This window comes from Dermacentor albipictus, chromosome 1, assembly GCF_038994185.2.
Source record: "Dermacentor albipictus isolate Rhodes 1998 colony chromosome 1, USDA_Dalb.pri_finalv2, whole genome shotgun sequence".
Lineage (NCBI taxonomy): Eukaryota > Metazoa > Arthropoda > Arachnida > Ixodida > Ixodidae > Dermacentor > Dermacentor albipictus.
The window spans coordinates 144,326,092-144,349,355 of NC_091821.1; the positions used below are offsets into that span (position 1 = coordinate 144,326,092).

At 48.1% G+C, this 23,264-nt stretch overlaps 1 protein-coding gene across 3 annotated transcripts in view; it reads left to right on the plus strand.

Moving 5' to 3' along the window:
- The window catches only part of LOC135900072 (TOX high mobility group box family member 4-like), a 761,125-nt gene that overhangs the window by 512,506 nt on the left and 225,355 nt on the right, over nt 1–23,264 (plus strand). The gene's annotated exons all lie outside the window — the stretch shown is intronic.

The following is a 23,264-nucleotide window of genomic DNA, read 5'->3' on the forward strand; positions in this document are numbered from 1 at the left end:
ATTGAAAAGGAAGGTGCACAATCAGTGAATTTTACCGGTGCTGACATATGGGGCAGAGACTTGGAGACTGACAAAGCTTGAGAACAAGTTAAGGACCGCACAAGGAGCGATGGAACGAAGAATGCTAGGCATAAAGTTAAGAGAGAGAGAAAGAGAGCGGTTTGGATCAGAGAGCAAACGGGTATGGCTGATATTCTAACTGACATTAGGAGAAAAAAATCGAGCTGGACAGGTCATGTAATGCGCAGGTTAGATAACCGTCGGACCATTGGGGTTACAGAATCGGTACCAAGGGAAGGGAAGGGCAATCGAGGATGGCAGAAGTCTAGGTGGGGCGATGAAATTAGGAAATTCACGGGTGCTAGTTGGAATCGGTTGGCGCAGGACAGGGGTAATTGGAGATCGCAGGGAGAGGCCTTCGTCCTGCAGTGGACATAAAATGAGATGATGATGATGATGATGATGATGATGAATGGACGATGTGTATCGTTTCAATAGTTTAATCTCATTAATATTATGGAGTATCGTTATAGCAGCACAAAAACCAGTAAAATTATAACATTTAACAGAGTATACGCATTCTTACGGCAGGTATACGAGGTGATCATCTTTAAGTTTTCTGAAATTTTTAAAAATCGCCTGTTGCAGATAATATAAATCTAGTCCTCCTTAATTCAGTTGTATTATTCAGAGAGACGGACATTACTTTCACGAGAAATCGAAACACATAATCAACTAAAAAATATTTACTAACTTCTTAGTTAGTTACATTATGGCATATATTGCAGTTTATATTACAAGGAATTGTAGCCGGTGAGCTTGCAAGGCGCGTCCACTTGGAATGCATTTCCAAAATGGCACTAGTTTGAAGATATATAAGCCATCAAACTCGCCGTAAAGATGCACTGTCGTTCCACTTATATTTTTCACAGAACGCTCTTTTATGCATTGAACCCCAAAAGTAATTGGAACGCCCACGTATTTCGTCCCACATTTCGGGAAATAATATCTCGTAACTCGTGACATCCTGGAGATTCAAGCGGATACGCCCTGCAATTTAACCGGCTGCAATTCGCTAATTGCAATATGAGCCGTAATTAAGTAGTTAATTAGGGATCTTTTGTTAACTAATTGAATACAGTCGAATCTCGATCGATATAACGAAGTTGTACTTGCAGCGAAAAACTTTGTTCAATCGCGTATTTCGTTCATTCCAGGTTGTAAAGTGTCAGCTTTAAAAATAACTTCACAAATTTCCAGAGCATGCCGGGTGGGTAATATCTTGTTAGCAAGCACTTAGAAACAAATCGCGAGAAGGTCGGGCCATAATACATTGAGAGCAAAGCATCGATGTGGCTCACGGCATCCGAGATTTGCGTGTGGGGCGTCGCGCGGCGCCGTAAATCTTGGACGCCATAGCTGACTGCCCTTAGTGCTGTTATGATCTACCTGTCAAGTGTGAGTAACATTCAGACGTACGTTCCCATCACAAGATGATTTGCCTCGTCCAAGAAAAGGCTGTTAGGATAAGCCTGGACATCGATCTGTCAAGTGTGAGAAACATTAGGCGCGCGTTTCCATAACGAGATAATTGCCCTCTTCCCCGAAAAAGCGTCACTCCTTTACGCCCTGAACAGACACAAAGGGAAGGACGAAGAGGAGAAGACACGAAGGGCATGAGCTCTTGAACTTCCCAAGCTGACAAAGGCACTGACATTTCCACAGATTCCCCAAGTTTTCCAAGAAATCAACTACCACAAGACTGCAAGGGGTTATTGAAGGCCGTCTTGGCCCCCGTGTTAGCCATGTTATGATCGACCTGTCAGGTGTCAGAAACGTTCAAGGGGGCGTTCCCATGTCGACATGATTGCCCTTTTCTCTGAAAAAAACGTCACCACTATACGCCCTGAACAGACACGAAGGGAAGGACGAAGAGAAGACACGAAGGGCAGGAGCTCATCGACTTCAGAACTTGACGAAGGCAGTGATACTTTCACACGTTTCGCAAGTTTTCCAAGACATCGACCACCACAAGACCGCGAAGGGTTCTTTAAAGGGCCCCTCACCACGTGTGGCCATTTTGAGCCGAGAAGCGCAGAGCATACAATGCGCGCTAACCATCGTGTTTGCAAAGCATTACATCGCTACGCGCCGTGGAAAGGTCTGAAATTTCAGTCCGAACGCCGTTTTCCCTTTCCCTCGCGGTGACCGCGCTCCAAACCGGACGGTGACGTACTCATGCACCTGCGCCTACGTACTAGTGTCCGCAGTGTTACGTCGCCCGTGGTGACACGTGACTTAGAGAATTATTCAAGGCATCTGGTACCTGGGTGTGATCTGTTGCTTGAATTGACGAATTGAAGTTTAGAGAAATAATAAAACACACAAACTAAAGTCTGCGTGTTTTTTGTTTTACTTCGCACCGAAGCAAGAGAGATGTACTTCCGCTTCGTCTGCTTGTTCCCACAGTCGTACAGTCACGAGCACAGGTACCGAAACTATGCCATTTTGTACCGTGTTCCAACGGCCATGATCATGCTCTGCGACCCCTTGTTCTTCCTCAGTATTCGTGTAGCACTGGATTATACCGCTAGTCATGTGTCCTTGTGCACAGCGTGCAAAATCGTGCGCTGCGTGAAACGATAACAGCTCGCGCGCAACGCCGCCTGCGGAAGTGCGCAGAGCCGAAAAAAAAAAAAGCGAGGAGAAGAAATGTGAAGGCGGGACCCGTGACGTATGTGTCACCCGATCCTCTAGGTCACGGTTAAAGACATACACCGTGCTCTAGTTCCGGCGCTCTAGTTCCGGCATGGGAGAACGCAGGGAAGGAATTTCGCTTGCTAAGGCTAGACCACGGTGCAAAAATACACAGTATGGTATATTCTTACACCGTGGGCTACACTGGGCGAGTGGAGAGAGTCTCGCTATGCAGTGGAGCTCGCCTCCTGAAATCGTGGGTTCGCGGCACTGAAATATTTCTATCTCGGCTATTAATGAGCCGATTTGAATCTTTTTTTTTTTGCGGCAGAACGCTCTCTAGAGGACACGTAACAACTTCAAGCGTATAACCAAAATTTTGCTATGGGGCCTGGTAAGGGGCCCTTTAATTAAGGCTGTCCTGGCCCCCGTATTAATCAGAACCGCTCAAGACTCGGATAGAGTCACAACCATGTACCAATGAGGCGAATGCATTGTTTTCTACTTTTTTTTTTCATCATCACGATGCCTGCCTTCGTCGTCGTTTCCTGATTCTTGCGGTGAAGACCCACCTCACCCGGTCGAGATTGTATCAGCTGGTTGGCAGCAATGGGATACTCCACCCTTCGGCCTGATTTCAGCAGAATGGTGAGCGCTTGACTTTCTTTGAGAATTTGCCAGGTTTTAGCTCGTGTGCGTTTCTAAAACGGCAAATTAGTTTCTGTGCGTGCAGGCTCCTGTTGAAAGCTTGCCCACGCCACAGCAGTCCTCGTTCGGAATTGACCATGGATTTAAGCAAACGGAGAAAGCCAGAGTTGTTATTGCTATGTGAAGAGCTGGCAATTGAGATCGGGAAAAGTGAGAGAAAGCCGCAGCTTATTGAGGTGATTGAGAAGTGCGGGGCTCTTGACGACGAAATTTCAGAAGCATGGGAAGAGATGGAGAACCGAGCTGAGAAAGCTGAACAAAACGCTGCAGAAGAAAGGCGGAGAGCTGGCCAAAAGAAAGCTGCAAAAAGAAAGGAACGAGAGGAACAGAGGAGCTCACGAACTAAAGCTAAAAGAACTAGACGTGCAGCGGGATCTGGCCAGACAATCGGCAAATAACATTTCAATAAAGGAAAGACGTTCAGGTGAAGCAGGCGTGAAAATAAGATTCATGCCGTCGTACAAGGTAAACGATGGCATAGGATTATTCTCGTTACTTTTTAATGAACCTGTGAGAAAAGCGGGTTGGCACTAGAGAGTTGGCCACAATAGCTTCTGACCATTCTTCCTCGCGAAGCAACCGAAATAATTGCAAGGCTATAGCGAGAGACGACACAGATGACTATCAGAAAGTAAAACCTGCGTTGCTAAGGAAATATCGCCTCCCAGCGGTGGCTTTCCGCCGTTGTTTTCGTGAGGCAGCTAGAACACCGGGCGATTCTTTTCAAGGTTTCACTTATAAGTTGAAAGTCAATTTAATTGAGTGGCTGAAAGGGGAAGATGCGCTCGGTTGTCACGACAAGGTTGTTGAGTTAATCTGCATGAAGCAATTCTATGGGCCCTTGAGCGAAGAGATGCGCATGTAAGATAGGTCCGGCGAAAAGGGCTTGGAATGCGCTGAAGTGTTAGCAGGTGAATTCGCCGCACGTCGTGAATCCGAGAAAACACGCGTCATGCCGTTCACTAAATTCAGCAAGGAGGAAAACAGGTGCCCCTTTCACGACAAGAAAGCTGGAGCTGGGACGAAAGACGCGCAGACCGATAATTCAGGATAGAATAACACTGCAGTGAAAGCCGAAAAAACAGAAAACGCGTTTGAGGCTAGAAAACCGGTCGCCTGTTTCCGTTCTCAGGAGCCTGGACACCTTGCGATCGGCTGCCTGAAGCCTAGAATTGTTTTCCTTTGTGAGAGGCGGCGATGACAACTTGGCCCTCTTAGAACCCTACCTTCGCGACCTGGTAGTGAATGGAATGTCGTGTAAGGTACTTAGGAACTCAGCTTTGACAATGTAAATTGCCACCCTGCGTTTGTGAAACCTGAGGATTTTAAGATTGAAGTTTGTTTTATTTTCGGACAATCATGTACATATTTTCCGTGGACGCTGGCGAAAAGGCAACTGAACGCCTGACAAAGTGCCAGCTGCCCGTAAGTACAAACACTTACTGAGAATAACAAAAAAAGAGAACAGTAAAAAAAACGGCAATTCATAGTTTAACAAATTAAAAAGTAGTGAAAACCACATATAACTGCAAGGATTTCACCGGGGAATATATATGCGTGGATCCGGCGGGTAGTCGAGGGGAATGGTATTCGCTTGCCCATAGCCAGCGTGAAGACTGAGGGCCCGTTTTTATTATTGCGGACTGAAGCAGCAGTATCGCCAAATCTGCCGAAACATTATCCCTACTTATTTTCACATCACTCGGAAATTATGTTGAAGAAAAGGGGCCTGAGTTTTGGCGACCATATGGCCCAATCTGTCACGCGTTCGATGGCTCGAGAGATTGCGGGGGAGATAAATCACGGCAACGAAGCCAAAAATATGCGTCGTGATATAGACACTCGGGAATCACAGCACATAGCTAGTGAAATCAGTGGAAAAGGCGCTAGCGAGGAGGCATCCGGGTCAGTGAGAATAACGCAGCAAAGGCTAGTAGAAGAATTAGAGACTAATTTGGTATTGACACCATTCGGAAAGCCCTTTAGACCTACTGAAGGTTGTTAAAAAAGGAATCGCGACGGAAGAAGAGAACAGTTATGTCGCGAAAGTAGAAAGAGTGACTATTCCGGAGGACGTTCCTTGTGGAGATGAGGCTTCTTTAAGCAGCCCCAAAAAGGTCAAGGAGGCACTGAAAAACTCCCTCATACCTCCGCACTTGAGCGACGTTCCGGAAGCGTTAAAAGGAGAGGAGAGTGCCATGGCCGCCAAGCATGGCAGCAACCCGACACTCAAGGATTTCAAAGGCACACTCGGTCACCGCCTGGCATGGCAAACATTTTTCAGACGGCGCAAGTTAAAACGAGCGAAGTATTTGGCGCAGCGAGAAATCGAGAAAGACACTACACCGCAGCCCCTAAGACAAGGGAACCGGCCATCGCGCAGAACTTGAAAAGAGTCGTTATGGCGGTTGAGGAAACGGAGGCGTCGCCTAACAGCAAAACAAGACGCGTCTCTGCGAGTAGGGATGCAGCTGAAAGGTTCAACCGGGCTCAGATATACGTGTACGAACAGGGCCCGTCAGACAGTCACTGCAGTGGAATGCGCCGCGAGAGTGAGGGCAAAGGGCGACTGGCGGTTCTTGCCGCGTTTACGGCCTCCTTTTGAGGGACGAGAAAGCAAGCCTCGGGCACACGACAGAAGGTGACGACAGAGGGCAGCGTATGCCTGGCGCCCTTTGTTGCCCTCGGCGAAGCCCGAAGGCCTTCAGACAGCGATCCAATCAAGTGCGCATTAAGAGGTAGTAATTGTCGAATTAGGCGCATCCATAAGTTTCTTGTTTGCAAATAGAGCTCGATGCAAAACTGTTCCTTTGTTAGTTATTAAGAGCTTATTACTTTTAATATCAAAGGTTTCGCGTTACGCTCAGAATTTCTTTGTATTGTTTGTTGTACGAGCCAGTTACGAAAATGCGCAGCCGGCGTTGCGACGATGGTGGCTCGTGGTCGCCCTGATTATTGCAGATAAGCATTGACATTAGAGGGTTGTAGAAACAAACCATTTTGGGTAATTCAATGCTTACAGAGCAGAGTAAGTGCGTTTATCGGTCACCATTGCAAAAATTTGACTTGCTGAAGCGCGTTTGGAGAAGCAATTGTTTTTATGCGCGTATTTACGTCGTAGATGCCACTTAATGAATCAGTTTAATTCATAGTTGAAGCCGTCAGCAGAGTCCAGCACGTTTCGCATTAGAGGCGCTGGTACTGGAAGGTCGCATTGACCGAACGAGTAACTCACTACGCATATTTTATCCGTTTGATCATTTTCAGTGCTTTCCCAGTCTCTCGATAACCGTGGCTTTCTCGGAAAAGAGAAACAAAAAACGTTAGGCATTAGGATGGTGAAATACGCACTGAAGTCTGGTTTTGTCCTTTATTAGTTTTCAGGAATCTCGAACGAGGGCTGCAGGTACGATTCTGATAAGGTTTTTTGTGAAGGACGTGTGAACCTGGCAGTTCTCGTAGTTAGTTGGGCGCTCTCTGTCTGCTGTGCCTTGGGCTTGGCGTGGTTTATTTTCCAGAAAGTGTCACCTGGCGTGCTTTGGAACGATCGGCAAAACGAAGCAGAGGCGCGGGTTCTACCGGCCTGTGCGAGGCGCTTGGATACTGCAGCCCCTTCCAGACCTCCTGACCTCGAGGCGCTTGGATACTGCAGCCCCTTCCAGACCTCGTTTTTCAATGGGTACCTGGCCATTGTGGAATCAGTGGCAATGATTGCGCCGATAACGCTGCTCGCACAGCACATCATGACGACCACAGCGTTCCAATTCCGCTTTCGAGGACAGACGCCGCAATGCAGCTTCGACACCTGGCACGCAGTCTCACACTGACCGAGTGGAACTCGCCAAACTTGCGACTTACCCGACTGCATCGACTAAACCCCTCCCTGCAACTCCGACCTCCACTCAGACTTCCTCGACGTGAAGCTACGCTTCTCTGTCGCCTTTGGCTAGGAGTTGCCTTCACAAAGGCATACTCTACATTAATTGGAATGACTGACAGCGCAGCATGCGAGGTCTCTGGCACCGAAGAAAACATCGACCACCTGCTGTGCCACTGTCCACGATACACCCCTGAGAGACAAGAACTTGCCAAAGCCTTTCAAAAACTGGACAATCGGCCGCTTTCTGTGCAGGTGCTGTTGGAACAGCGCCCCCATCGCCCGTCGGCCCATAAAGCGGTGAAGGCACTTTTGTGCTACTTAAGGACGACGGGCTTGTGCGACCATCTGTGACTATTAATGAAATTTCTGTAAGCCCACACACGTCAGCGAACTCACCGCAATTTCCTTCTTTCCTTCCCTCCTCTCTTTCCCTGTTATCTTTGTTTTCCCCTTTCCCATTCCCCCGGTGTAGGGTAGCAAACCGGACGTTATTCTGGTTAACCTCCCTGCCTTCTCCTTATCTCTTTCCTCCCTCCAGACCTCCTGTGGTGGCGGACGGGCTTTTATGATTGACCTGTCAAGTGTGAGAAACGTTCAAGCGGGCGTTCCCATGTCGACATAATTGGCCTCTACCCCGTCAAAACGTCACCCCTTTATGCTTTTAGCAGACACAAATGGAAGGACGAAGAGAAGAAGACCCGAAGGGCAGGAACTTGTCGACTTCTCAACCTGACGAAGGATGCTAGGCACTGATAGTTGCACAGTTTCCCCAAGTTTTCCAAGAAGACATCGACGACCACAACACCGCGAGGGGTTATTTAAGGCCTTCCTGGCCCCCGTGTTAATGAGAACCGCTCAAGACTCGGATAGAGTCACAACCATGTTCCAATGAAATGAATACATTCTTTTCTACTTTCTTTTTTTCATCATCACGATGCCTGCCTTCGTCGTTTCCTGATTTTTGCGGTGAAGACCCACCTCACCCGGTCGAGATTGTATCAGTGCCCGCAGCCGGCATCCGCAAATTAAAAACAAAGTGTAAGAAAATACGGATATTGGTCCTGAGCCAATAAAGAAGTAGTCTCGCTACAAAGGCGGAGCATTGATGGCGATAGCAAACAGGCTACACGAAGTAAGGTTCATAGTTTCATCGGTGTTACGCATGGTCAGACATAAACATTAACAGATCTCACTCGATGACCACAAACTCGCAGTCACAACGCGAACGAGTGCGTCGTACCCTGTCTCGGAAACTTGAGGTTACGCGACCGCCCAACACCAGACGCTCGGGAACAGCAAAATGCGCGTGAAGGCCCCATCCATTTCGGCTTGCCGCGGAGAGATTACCTCCAAGATCGATACGGCGCGCGGCCCACGCACGGACGCCCGCGAGGAGGAGAAGGCAGGTAGGCGCGCGTTCCCGCACCCCTCCCCCCGGTGCGTGCTTGATTACGTTACGGCGCGTTCACTCCCTCCCCATCCCTTTTGCGCAGAAGGAATCGTCAGCTCTCGCGTTTCTCCGACTTATTTACCAACGCGACAAATGGCGCAGCGCTGCATGTTTCCTGCCTACCGCGTCCCTGTGCGCGCGCTCCGACAGCGGTTTTGCCGCTCAAGCTTTTAATCTAGAGGGACGCTTGAAATAACTTTTGCCTCGGCCCGACATAGTTTCTTTTTTGTGCTATATTTACTAGCCATACAGGCTTCAAGTACATAATTGAAATGGCCGAAAACTTCGTTAAATGGAAACTGTGTAACGAAGTTGCGTCGTTAATCGCGAAAAATGAATACACGGTTTTCAATGCAACTGAGATCGGGAAAAATACTTCGTTGCACCGCGAATTTCGTTAAATGGAGGTTCACTATGTCGAGGTTTGGCTGTATATGTTGCGATTTCTCGTGCTAGTAATGTGCGCCTCTTCGAATAACCCAGCTCAAGGATAAGAACTGGGCTATGTGTCACAGGCGATTTTTTTTTAATTCCGGAAAAATTGGAAATAATCACCATGTATAAACCGTCTTTTCAAGAGATCTACGCATATATTGTATTATTATGTGATGTATTATTTTACATTATACGAGGTCTGTCCCAAAAGTTCATACACCGTGTCAGCAAAAAAGTGAGAGAGGGTGTAGCGGCGCCGCTCTGTCGCTATTCCCAATCGAAAGGAACCGCTTGACCCCTTGTATGATCAGTACTGCTTTATGACGAGACAGAATTTTATGCGTGCACTTCTTGCGCCACCCATTTTCAGTCTTTGTCGAAATGGAGATCGAAGAACAGGCGGAACAAAGCGTCAGTATCAAATTTCTTGTGAAATTGGGCAAGAATGGTTGAGACATTCATTGAATGTTGCAAAAACCCTATGGATAAGATGCCCTAAAGGAAGCGACTGGGTTCACGTAGGTCCAGTGTTTTGGGGAAAGCTGTCAAGACCCTATTGGCGATGAAAGATGAGGATGCTCCTCCAACTCGTGTGAACGTCGATCGTGGGCGTTCTCTTCTGTTCAGTGGCCGCCGAACGACTCTCAGAATGATAGCAGAAGCACTTGGTTTGGCAAAGTCGTCCGCTCACCGGATTCTGATATAAAAATTGGGAATCAAAAAGGTTTGCGCCAGGATGGTACCGAAACTGCAGGTTCCTGAACAGAAGTTGCGACGAAAAGAATGATGAAATGATTGGAAAATTTCGGGTGGCAGCGATGAATTCTCGCAAGGGGTTGTCACCGGCGACCAAACTTGGATTTATGATGACGACATCGAGCTGAAGTCGCAGAGCAAGGAGCGAAAAGAAATATAAGCTCATGCAAAAAAAAAATATATTAATGTCACGTCGATCGTCTTTTTTGACTGCCATGAAATTGTGCACCACTAGTTCGTACCTCAAGCTCAAACTATCAACGTAGCTGCGGTTGCAGATCAGAAGGTTGCGTGTTCGAATCACGTCCGGGCCACCAATTTGTGGGAGGCGGCGCCAAGAGCTGGCCGCCGTAGGTATGGTTTATTTAGATCGGCCAACCATGGTGCGGCGGGATCTCGGGAGCGGCAGCTACCGCTCAGGTCGAGCGCCGCTACGTGACGTGAGCCGTCTTCTTCACCGGCTCTGGAGGCGATAGTCACAGCGGCTCTGGAGGCAAAGCGCCCTACGGGGGGGGGGGGGGTCGTGAGGCGTCTGACAAATTGTACTCGCCGCGTGCGACTAAATTTGTCGAAAGAGTAGCGCTGGATTATCTACCTCTGCAATCCCTCGGTGCACTGTGCATTGATATTCCGTGAGTTTTCGCCATGCAACCATATCACGATGTCGTAATACGCATTTAGCCCCCTGCGACGTTATTATTATTATTATTATTATTATTATTATTATTATTATTATTATTATTATTATTATTATTATTATTATTTGTACGAAATAAACGCTGGTGCTCCGATGGCGGCATTTCGGGGATGCCCGCCATCGGGGCACTTTAGGCGCCACAGGGCATCGAGATGCGAAAAAAAAAAGCGTGCGAGCAGCATGTCCCGTGCCTTTTGAAATGCACCGTGCAAAGCGGCTTTGCAGGCGGGAGTCGCGTCTATCTTTTAGTAGATGCGAGCAGGTCGTTAAGTCGGTAGTCGACGCTGACCCCGCCGGACCAGCCTGATGATGTGGACGTGTATTTCGTCAAGCGGCTCGAGCTACAGTCAACCCACCCATTGCCGGTGGGCTGTGCCGACCTGACCGGAGGCTTCCTCGGCCCGACTCGCTAGCGTTTATGTGGACTTTATGACACAGGTATCGGTCCGACGAGGTGCGTCTCCCCGACTTTGTCGGATCAGTGCGAACGCAGCTTGTGTGGACCTCTAGTAGGACGTTCGAATCAAACCGGCATGGTCGCGTTTATGTGAGCGTGGCAGGCAAATTTCAGCCCGAGAACTCGACTTAGCCTGTAAGTGTGTCGGTTTTGCGGCAGTGGCTTCGCAGATCTGAATGCAGCTTTAAAAGCCTGTCTTCAGTTGTTCGAGTCAGGTGTCACTCTGACAATCCAGGATGACAGCTCACTTTCGAGCCGGCGCGAATACTCTAATTTTAGTTAAGCCGAATGACTCAGTTTTTGGAAAATAAGTTAATGCTTACGAGTTCGAGTACACGAGAGCTTGTCAGTGCGCCTTTTCATATCTTTCAGAGCAAACGCTTTTCCCGGTTGGGTCTCAAATCATCACCAGCAAATAGGTGATTTGTTCGATTCTTTGTTCTTGAATGTTTTTCCCGACAATTGGGAAACGTCTTTCAGCAAGTTCTGTTGCTAGAGTTCGTTCAAAACGAAATAGGGTGTCTAACGCCGAATTAACGCTGGTCTCTCACCCCCCCCCCCCCCCCGCCTCCGCCTTCTCTCTCTCTTATAATGCATCGAGCCAAATAGGCAGTGCCAGTGTTCCTCTGTTTCTTCAGTTATTCTGTAAGTTTCCTGTGTTTCTCGTTTTTTTTTTTCTGTGTAAAAATGAAGTAGTGCATTTTTGCTGTCATATTTTCTCTTTGTAGGCTGTAGTTAGTCTTCATTGTGGCCTTTCTTTCTTCAATAAAAGCTGACGTGCACTTTTACGCAGTAATGGCAAAAAATAATTAAATTAATAAATGGCGGCTGATAGTTAGTTTTCTTTCGAACTAGTAGAAAAGCCACCCTTAATGACGTACGTGACGCACATGCGTAAAATGCTTCCACATACTCATTAGCAAGTTCAACTGCACAGCTGTGTCGAAGTCCTTCTGTTTAGCAATTACATGTCTACTGTCGTCTCGCGTCTGTTCCCTTTTTATACGAACTTATCTCCACTGTGCAACGCTTAAACGTATTGCCGCTGCATATTCTTTCTTTTTCTTGCATTTTCGCATAAATACTTCATCGATGGATGTAATTATAGTACAGCGTTATCGATAACGCATTCTTAGCGTGCGCATCGATTTATTTATTATTCCCCTTCCTTTTTCGAGAAAACTAGCCACCTATCACGAAATATCGACCTCTCAGCGCCCGCACGCTACCTTGTTCTTGTTGGTGCCGAAAATTGGAGCACGTATTTCACTACAGAGTAGCGGTGGTGCTTGCTTCATTCTTGGGGCCTCCTACTTTTTGTATTGTTTTTCAGAGTTCTCCTCCCCTTTTCACCCGTTTGTCATTTCTTGGTTTGCACTACCTGCTCAGCCCAAAATAAGCAAGGTTCCTCCTTATCTCGTCGGCAGCGTGCTTATCCTGCATAAAAGGCCTTCCACTTGTGTGCTATTGTTTGCTCTTGGTTTCCGTTAATCTTCCTAATGCCATATACACAAACCGCCGGGCCCCATTGTGCTCGTCATGTTATATACACGCTGCCTGCACCTGCACAGAAGAACACTCATATTTCTCTCTTTCTTTTTCCCCGCCTTTCCGCGGGTCGTTTCATAACGGTCTGTAGACGCTGGCAGGCTCATCTATCGACTCCACTCCGACGGGAGAGGCGATGAAGGGAGCCCTTTTTTCTTTTTGTCCGATTTTCTTTGCGTTATTAAGGCCAACCCGTGCTTTCATCTCTCTTTCTTGCTTCATCTTTTTTGTCTCAGCGGCCTCCTTTTTTTTCCCCTCCCCGCTTCCATGGGCCGATTGTCGTAATTTGCAGGCTTTGTGAGCCCGGGTTAGTTCGTCCTTCGGAGTGATATATTGAATGTGCGGGCAATGGCGGGAAATGAAAAGAGGTCGACTAATTTCCTTCGCCCATTGCTTCGCTCGTCTCTTTCATTTCCGTTTCTCCTTCGGTGACCTTTTGTGTCGTGCTTTATTCGCCTGACTTTTCTACTGTGTGTTCGTGTATGTGTACTATATTTCTTTATCCTTGTTGTGTCTACAGAAAGCGGGCCCATTCTAATACTATAGCGCAGACGCTCCGGTTCCCGGCATGCAATGCAATTTCGATCTACGCGATGACACGCTTTCTTTACTTTGCAGTAGCGGCACGTTTATTTTAAATGTTACAACTTTGTTGTACTGCGTATTTTGAGCTCCGTCCTGCTTGTGAGTACACCTGTGCTTCGCGGTCGGTAAAGGTTAGGCGGCCCAGTTATTTTCCTGATGAGTTAGAAATAAGTAACCAGCTTCGGTTTTGTTTTCGCGTCATTATATTTGTGGGCCTTTAAGCGTATGTTACGCTGCGTGCTGAGATGCATTAGTCACATCCTTCGTAGGGAAGCGCCTTTTCGCTGTCGCTTGTGACGTAAGGCTGTGGGTGCCTAACCGATTAAGAAACCCATCTTGGAAGAGCCATCTTTGCATTTTCCCTGTGGCACAAAGACCGGCTCTTTTTGCGTGTTCGCATCATGGCTACTGCGTCTTGCATTTCAAGAGGCTGGTGTTGGAGGCTATAGGGAGCAGCAGGGGTGTGCTGACTAAGCCGATAAAATAATTATTGTGGCATAATTGCTGCCGAGCAGAAAGTCGGGGGTTCATCACGTGACCGCAATCCGACGCAGGCAGAGTGCAAACGCTCGTTGTTAGGCTGCGGTACAAGAACCCCCCGGGTGGCAGACATTCATCCACAGCGTTCCACTAAACCGTCTCTCGAAGTTCATGCATTGCTTTGTGACGTAAAGCGCAGTCAGAAATTATTGACATTGAGAAATAATTCGAAAATGCGATTGGCACGGGTGCGCGCGAGTCGTATCGATACCTTCATTTCGATTTTGTTGGCAGCTTTGTTTCGAAATCCAGCGTTCCCCGTAAGGTCACAGATTTACGCGCCTGTGGCTTAAGTGTCGCCAGTGACGTACCCAGGCACTTCACGGGATTCGAAGCTGAGATTAAGCTATGCGTGCATCTTTAATTTCAGAAGATGGCCGCATTTGCGAGAAGGGAGCAGGGCAGAGGGTAAGCGTGATCCGTGATAATATTCTGGTGCTGTAGGCCAGTCTCCAAGACGATATTCCGCAACGAAGAGTAGAGCACTGTCTGTAAGCGCCGCAGCTGTTCGAGCAGAGTAATTATACACGGGGTGTCCCAGCTAACTTTAGCCAGAGTTTAGAAATATGCGAATGCCACGTATCTGGCCAGAACCAAGGTCATGCTGTTTGCCGTCGCTTGGAGATACTATTTTTTTTTCATTCCGCCTAATTAGATAATTAGTTTTAATTAATTGATAAACTTCTCGAATATCATAATTGGATTAAACGTGTTAATGAAAAAATTCTAGAGAGACATGAGAAGCTCACGCTACAGCTTTCTGCTGCTCAATACGTGCTACATAAAAGTGTTTTTCCGAGCGTGAAGGAAGCCCGCAAAGGCGCGCAAAATTGCCGCGCGACTGGCCGCTCGGGGCACTTCGCGTGTATTCGCGGGCTTCTTTCACGCTCGGAAAAACACTTTTATGTAGCACGTATTGAGCAGCAGAAAGCTGTAGCGTGAGCTTCTCATGTCTCTCTAGAATTTTTTCATTGACACTTTTAATCTAATTATGATATTCGATAAGTTGCTAAATAATTAAGACTAATTATATAATTAGGCGGAATGAAAAAAATACTTTGAGTATCTCCAAACGACGGCAAACAACTTTAGCTTAGTTCTGTCCAGCTAGGGGGCATTCGCATATTTCTAAACTCTGGCTAAAGTTAGCTGGGACACCCTGTATACCTTTGGTTTGTACCGATACAGGAGCCCCTCTATCTCAAGCGATCCTGCAGTCTCATTTAGTATCGAAACTTCTTGGGCAGAAATGTGTCCTGATAATTGAATACGTGCAGAGAGTCACGTCAGCCTGCTTTCGCAATTCTCTTGGCTCATTTCGCCGCCATTCATTGGGTGAACGTACAGGATGACAACATCCACCGAAGTCACTCGTCTCCCGTACGCGCTAATAAATGTTCCGCTAATCGGGCTCCAGCAGAATCGCACCTGCTTTGGTTACGGTTCCAACTAAACGTTGAGTTTACAACAGTTAAAAATTAATTTCCCACACACTGTGTTCAAACAACACCAGAATGTGGGAACGCTCGCGTAACTTTTTTTTTTTTGATGTATATGTATGCCTGTGTCAATTTTCGGCTGGCTTCCGTTAAGCTATGTATCTCCACAGGCTAGAATGGCTCCAGCAGTGTCTTTTGTTTTGGGGGGGAGGGGGATTTCCGCCTTGCGTCCCACACCCGTTTTCATCTCCCGTGGTCGTGTTGGAGAGCGGCGGCGTCATTCTGCAGCCCGCTCTGGCCGCCGCAGTGTCAGCTGCTCTTTCCTTTCCGCGAACGCCTGTTGGCCAGTGCCGTTGTCGGCGTTATTTAACCGAGAGGACGAAGCAGTAGGTTTGCTCACTTAGTCTGCTGCTTAATTTGCTTGTCTGCCAAATAAGTGTCGGATCGGTGGTAGTGTTCGCAGTGGTGAAGTTGCAGGCTGCGTTAGCCTTGCTGAGCTTCTGCCGACCAGATATTTGCCGTCGATCTTTACTCCTAAGCCTTCCCAGTTTAATAGCTTGAATTCTTTTAAGCACGCAGAAAATAGCTTTGGAGAAATTGTGTCTCCCTTTCTCTAAAGGTGTCTCCCTGCTTTTCTTGTGTAGAATTAAGGTAGCTGTAGAACCTCTGTAGATATTCTAACGCGAAAGACGAGTCAGTAAGACGAGAAACTATTTACAAAATATATTTACAACAACGGTTGCAGCGCTGACCGGTTAGATTCACAGCGCGAGCGCAGTTCGTTCTTCCTCCTCTTTTCTTGAATGATGGCGCCTACGCGCCTGGTTCAAACAAACAAATACCTTACGCATGTAGCAATATTTTCCAAGCTTTTTACGTAAGCATTCTGTACTCCTTGATTACGTAGTGCCTCTACGATTGCTGGTATCTCTACTGAATCAAATGCATTTTCGTAATCTATATAAGCCACATAGAGAGGCTTATTGTACTCTGCAGATTTCACGATAACCTGATTGATGACATGGATGTGATCCATGGTAACGTATCTCTTCCTGAAGCCAGCCTGTTCCCTTGGTTGACAAAATCCAGTGTTAACCTTATTCTATTGGAGATTATTTTGGTAAATATTTTATATAATACTGAGAGCAAGCTAATGGTCCCATAATTGTTCAATTCTTTAACGTCTCCTTTTTTGTGTGTGGATTAGTATAATGTCTGCATTCTTCCAGTTTTCTGGGACCCTTGCAGTCGATAGACACTTCGTATAAAGAGCCGCCAGTTTTCCAAGCAATATGTCTCCTCCATCTTTGATTAAATCGACTGTTATTCCACCTTATCCTCCCGCTCTTCATCGTTTCATGTCTTGCAGGGCCCTTCTGACCTCATAGCTAGTTATAGGAGAGTTTCTGTATCCTGTTCATTACTGTTTCTAAGTGAACTATCGTGACTCCTCTGGGTACAGTATACAGGTCAGCTTAGAATTTTTCCGCTGCTTTTACTATACCTTCGAGATTGCTGATGATATTATCCTTCTTATCTTTTAGTGCATACATCATGGTTTGTCCTATGCCAGGTTTCTTTTTTTTACTGATTTCAGGCTGCGTTAATTTGTTACGGCTTCTTCAGTCTTTCTCATGTTATAGTTTCGAATATCATTTATTTTCGCCTTGTTGATCAGTTTTGACAGTTCCCACGAATTGCGTTACGCTGTGCGGCCGCCAGTCCCATACAACCGCGTAGAGCGCAGGACTCTGCAATTCTAGACGTACTGCGCTCACTGCGGAAGGTTAGAAAAACACCCACATAAGCACAGCAGAGAAGTGGCTACGTGAGGCGGTTCGACCGATAACTGTAGAAGCGTCATTCAAAACAAGTAATTGTTTTCCACTTCCGGCGGCGTTTTCTCTACTTCCTTTTTAAATAAAAAGATGTTGATCCATAAATATTCTCATAATTACAACGGTTAACTTCTTTATTATTCGCTTTTGCTTGCAGTTTCGTTGTTGCCTTGGCTCTCGATCTCCCTTAGTAGATCGCTTAATCACTCAACTCCTTGCAATTTTTGTTTCCAGTTGCCAATTTTGCACGAAAAGCGCTATACAGTTAGGGAAAACAGACGAGGTAACGGGCGACAGTCATCTTGCTTATGGGTTTAAGGGTTATTGCAGGGTTCCATGATGGACGCTCTTTCACATTATATTATTTCCCACCTTATCTAACCCATATCACGTGTATATGGTTCCGGGCATCTGCCAGCGTCGCGGCGAGTCGTAGGTCAAGGAAACAATGAAGCAAAGAGATAAGTTAAACGCAATTGGCGTTTTCTCCGGCCGCAACTCGTTCCATGAGAGTACACATCTGAGTAACAGCCGCATCCCTCTCCTGGTCCCAGGATCAGCCTAAACAAAGAAGGTTGAACTAACAAAAGCAACAGCTATGTGCGTGACGGTTGAATATATGGTGACAACTGAACGCATCTCAAGTTTATCGCGCGGGTGCGGAATCTACGAGAAAACTGTCCTTCACATTACAAGAGATGCCGATAACTACCGCCATCTAAAAGGAGTGAAAAAGGCAGCATAATGCTGACCGATGCACAGCTGCGAAGTCTCAACATTGATCTGGCGGCGCTTTAGGAATGTGTGAGGAGTGGTGGCGTGGGTGGGGAGGGGGGGGGGGGGGGTATGCCACTTGATTTCGGGGGGGGGGGGGGCCGGGCCCCCCCGGGCCCTCCCCCTGGGTACGTGCCTGATATATACATATATTGAAATACCACGGTTGAGACGACGCTTTATTCCAAGAAGGAGAAATGGCGCCGACGCAAAAACGAACACGAGCCGATGATTGATGATGACTTTGTACAGATGAAGATGAAGTCCGCATAAATGCTTACACTAATTTCCCCCGTGGACGGAAGTGGCCAGCCTGGCCGCACATTAGACAGTGGAACGGATATGAAAGGGCTTCAGGCGAGAAACGTGCACGATCTCTGTTCCGCGGCAGCGTCGGTCGGTTGGGGCCTCAACAGGTGTAACGCGATAGTTCACCGGCGAGGTCTGCTCGATGACTTTGTAGGGGCCAAGATATTGAGACTCAAGCTTCTCACATAAACCGGGTGTTCGCGCAGGGGTCCATAGAAGCACATCGTCACCAGGGCGGTAGGAAACGGCGCGATGAGAGGCATCGTACCGATGTTTGCGATCGTCTTGGCTGGCTGCAGTGTTCATACGGGCGCGACGACGACATTGGGCAAGACGAGACACAAACTGGTCGCAAATGAATGGTGAAGCGTTGACGGGGCCAGAGAAGAAAGAAACGTCGAGTGATGAGGTTGGGTGGCGGCCGTATACTAAGAAAAACGGAGAGTATCCGGTGGTCCGTTGAACAGACGTGTTGTACGCAAATGTTACAAATGGGAGAATCGCATCCCAGTTACGATGATCAGGTTGAATATACATGGATAGCATGTCACACAGCGTGCGATGAAATCGCTCTGTTAGGCCGTTGGTTTGAGGGTGGTAGCTAGATGTTGTCTTGTGCACGGTGTTGGACGCTTGCAGAACTTGATGAAGAGTGCTTGAAAGAAATGTCTTGCCTCGGTCGCTCAAAAGAACGTGAGGCGCCCCATGACGTAAGTAGACAGCCTGCAAGAAGAAGGCCGCTACTTCTGAGGCAGCTCCTGAGCGTATTGAGGCTGTTTCAGCGTACCGGGTCAAATGGTCAACAGCAGTGACGATCCATCGGTTGCCGTCTGGAGTAGGTGGGAGTGGCCCGAAAAGGTCAATGCCGACGACAGAGTAGGGTTGTGCTGGACAAGGAAGTGGTTGTAGGGTCCCGACCGGAGCAGTAGTAGGTCGCTTACGGTGTTGGCAAAGCGTGCACGAGGCAACATATCGAGCTATGCTCGTGGAAAGGCCTGGCCAATAGAATCGGCTGCGTATGCGCTCGTGTGTTTTGTTGTAACCCAAGTGGCCTGACGTCGGGTCATCGTGTGAGGCCTGCAGAACTGCAGCGCGAAGAGAGCGCGGTAGAACGGGAACCCATCGATGGCCTTCTGGGTGAAAAATGTACCGGTAGAGCACGTCGTCTTCAAACTTGAACAGTTTGAGTTGTTTCCGTAGCCTGGCATTGGGTGGAGATGAAACACCGCTAAGGCGATTGATGATACTATGGCAATAGGAATCGGCGCGCTGGTGAGTGGAAAGCACTGAAAGGCGGTTTGGTGAAGTCAAGGAAGAAGTCGGTGTAAGAGACGAAGCGTCCTCCGTGCGGCCAATTTGACAAGGTGATGTGATGTGCTCCGATGATGGTGGTAATGGGCATCGTGAAAGAGCATCGGCATCTTGGTGCTTCCGTCCGGACTTATATATTACATTGAAATCATATGCTTGCAATCGGAGTATCCAGCGGCCAAGGCGCCCGGACAAGTTTTTGATCGTCGACAACCAACATAGGGCATGGTGGTCGGTCACAACCGTGAAATGTCGACCGTGGAGGTATGGACGAAATTTCTGGATGGACCAGACAACAGCCAAACACTCTTGTTCGGTTATCGAGTACTTCTTTTCCGCGGAAGTGAGAGTGCGGCTTGCATATGCAACAACTTTTTCGCGAAATTCGTGGTCGCGCTGCAGCAGTACGGCACCAATTCCGTGACCGCTGGCGTCAGTATGCACTAATGTGGGCGCCTTGTCATCAAAATGACAAAGAATAGGTGGGGATGTTAGTGCGCGCTTGAGTTCTTGGAACGCGGCTTCACACTGATCGTTCCAATCGAAGGAACTGGAACTAGCAAGGAGCTTGTGGAGGGGCGAGGCAATGCTGGCAAAGTTCCGGATAAAACGTCGAAAGTATGAGGCGAGTCCAATGAAGCTGCGCAGTTCTTTTGCACGAAGTGGACGTGGAAAGTTGAGCACCGCGGAAATTTTATCCGGATCGGGCTGGATGCCGTCTTTGCTAACGAGATGACCCAGGACTTTAATCGTTGTGCTAGCGAAACGGCACTTCCTCGTGTTTAGTTGAAGTCCGGCATTAGAAAGGCATGTCAGCACTTCATCTAAGCGTCGCAGATGGTCAGTGAAAGTCGAGGAAAACACGACGATGTCGTCGAGGTAACATAGACAGGTTTTCCACTTGAGGCCGCGAAGAACCGTGTCGATCATTCTTTCAAATGTGGCGGGAGCATTGCATAGACCGAAAGGCATTACATTAAACTCATAAAGACCATCCGGAGTAGAAAAGGCGGTCTTTTCTTTGTCCGCTTCGTGCATTGGGATTTGCCAATATCCGGAGCGAAGATCAAGGCTGGAGAAATATTGCGCGCCTTGCAACGAATCAAGGGCGTCATCGATACGGGGCATCGGATATATATCCTTACGGGTGATCTTGTTTAGCGCACGGTAGTCAACACAAAATCGTACCGATCCATCCTTCTTCTGCACCAAAACGACGGGTGATGACCAAGCACTGGCGGAGGGACGTATGACATTTCTTTTCAGCATATCGGCGACGTTCTCCTCGATGATTTTGCGTTCGGCCAAAGAGACTCGGTAGGGACGACGGCGTACAATAGTCTGGCCATCGGTGTCGATACGACGGAAGGCAACGGAAGTCTGTCCGAGGGACGAAGTATCCATATCGAAGGAGGCCTGGTGCTTCGTAAGCAATTTTAGCAACGCTTCATGTTGAGCAGCAGTAAGGTCAGGGCTTATCACGGAAGTAAGGGCAGATGAAGCAGATTTGTCCTGTTGAGGAAGAGCTGGCGAGGCGGCAAGAGGAAGCAGGGAGACTGGTTGGGTATCCACATAACAGGTCACTGCGGAGCCTTGAGGTAGGAGGATTGTCTCAGTGGTCGCATTTAAAGCGATGATTAATGCAGAGCTTTCTTTGAACCGCACCATGCAGGAAGCGAAGACAATCCCACGGGCAAGACAGCGACCGTAAGGAGTGATGAACACGTCACCATTGGTGATGTCCGTAGAAGAGAGACTTATGACTTGCTCGTGGCCGGGAGGCAGTACAGAATCGGCAGCGGTGAGAAACCGCAGTCGTGGCTCATCGGTACTCCCGCTGCAATGAACTGTCTCGCTCATATGGACTACACGTTGACGGCAAGAGATTAAAGCGGACGCTGACGAGAGAAAGTCCCAACCTAAAATTAGTTCATGAGCGCACGGGAATAAAATCGCGAACTTAATGTGATGACAGATACCATCAATGAAGACGCGTGCTGTACATTGGGCTGATGGTCGAATGATTGCTCCATTAGCCCCAATCAGGGATGATCCAGTATAAGGCGTCTTCACTTTCCGCAGACGAGAGCACAGGTCGGCACGCATAACAGATATAGTTGCTCCCGTGTCAATCAGAGCTAACAAAGGCACACCCTCCACAGACACCAATAACATGTTCGAAGGACGTTCAGGAGGACTTGGAGCACTTCGCGGTGATGCAGTTTTCCCTCCAAAAACTGCACTGGTTAGTTTTCCGGTCGCTGGACATGGAGTTGGGAGACAGGTCGAAGTGGCGAAACAGAACGTCGGAGCGGCGATGGGGAGCGGCGTCTCGAGGCACGTGTGTTGAGTGCGGTTTGGGAGAAGTCGGCTGGAGATGGAGATCGGCGAACAGGAGGATTATCGTCATAAGTGCGGTAAACGCGAGGAGGTGGCTCATCGCGTTCAAAGGCCGCGTAACCACGACGTTCGTCTTGCTGGCGGCGTCGGCAAAACCGGGAGATATGTCCTCGAAAGCCGCAGTAGTAGCAGATAGGCCTCGACGAACGCCAGGCAGAGTAGTAAGGCGGGTTCGGAGCTCGGGTGACTAAAGGTGCCAGGTGATCGTGAACAGGCGCAGATGGTGTAATTGGAGACGGCGCGGCTGGCATTGCAGCAATCTGGGCGTAAGAAGCCGGTTGTGGGCAAGGAGAAGCGTTGGTAAGCTGGGCGGTCTGCAGGGAGGCCAATTCCTCCTTAATAATACCGCGCAGGTCAGTAGAAGCAAGCAGGTTGGACGTGAGCGCTGCTGCAAGGGGTTGAGCCATGCGCTTGCAATTCCTCACGAATTATGGCTCGAATGATAGACCGGAGCTCAATACTGTTTGCCAGGGGGTTGTCGGAAAAGTCCGGTTGCAAGCGGATTGACTGCAGGGCGTCGAGGCGCTGACAGACGGAGACGACGTCCGACACTGTCGAAGGGTTTTGAGCGGCGAGTGCGTTGAAGGCAGTAGATCCGATACCCTTAAGAAGGTGTCGCACGCGATCAGGTTCTGGCATGGCACTGTCGACACGGCGGCAGAGCGCGAGGATGTCCTCAATGTACGAGGTATACGATTCGCCATAATGCTGGACGCGCTCAGACAGCCTCTTTTTCGCAACTTCTGAACGAACCGTGGGCGTGCCGAAAATCCGCCGTAGCTGCTCCCTGAAAGACGACCAATCCCGGAAGTCTCTCTCATGATTCAGGAACCATGTCTTGGCTACTTGAGAGACGTAAAATGGCACGTTGTTTAACCGCGATGTCTCGTTCCAGTTGTTGTATTCGCTGACACGATCGTAGTTGTCGAGCCAGTCTTCAACGTCCTCACCAGGCAAGCCAGAGAAGATTTCAGGGTCGCGATACCGGTTGTTGGCAGGGCTGGTATTGGGGGTGGCTGGCACTTGAACCGAGCTGGTGGATACTGCGGTCTGGTCTTGCGACATGGCGGCCTCTTGGCGTAAGCGGCGTCCCGAACGTAGCTCCAGGGGAGATCTTGAAGTGGATTGAGGTCGAAGGGATCTTAAAGCGCCTCCACCACTTGAAATACCACGGTTGAGACGACGCTTTATTCCAAGAAGGAGAAATGGCGCCGACGCAAAAACGAACACGAGCCGATGATTGATGATGACTTTGTACAGATGAAGATGAAGTCCGCATAAATGCTTACAATATATATATATATATATATATATATATATATATATATATATATATATATATATATATATATATATATATATATATATATATATTGGATGGTAAAATGCTGACTGAAAAGGTAAGTAAAGCAACAATAATATACACTGTTATTGCTGAAA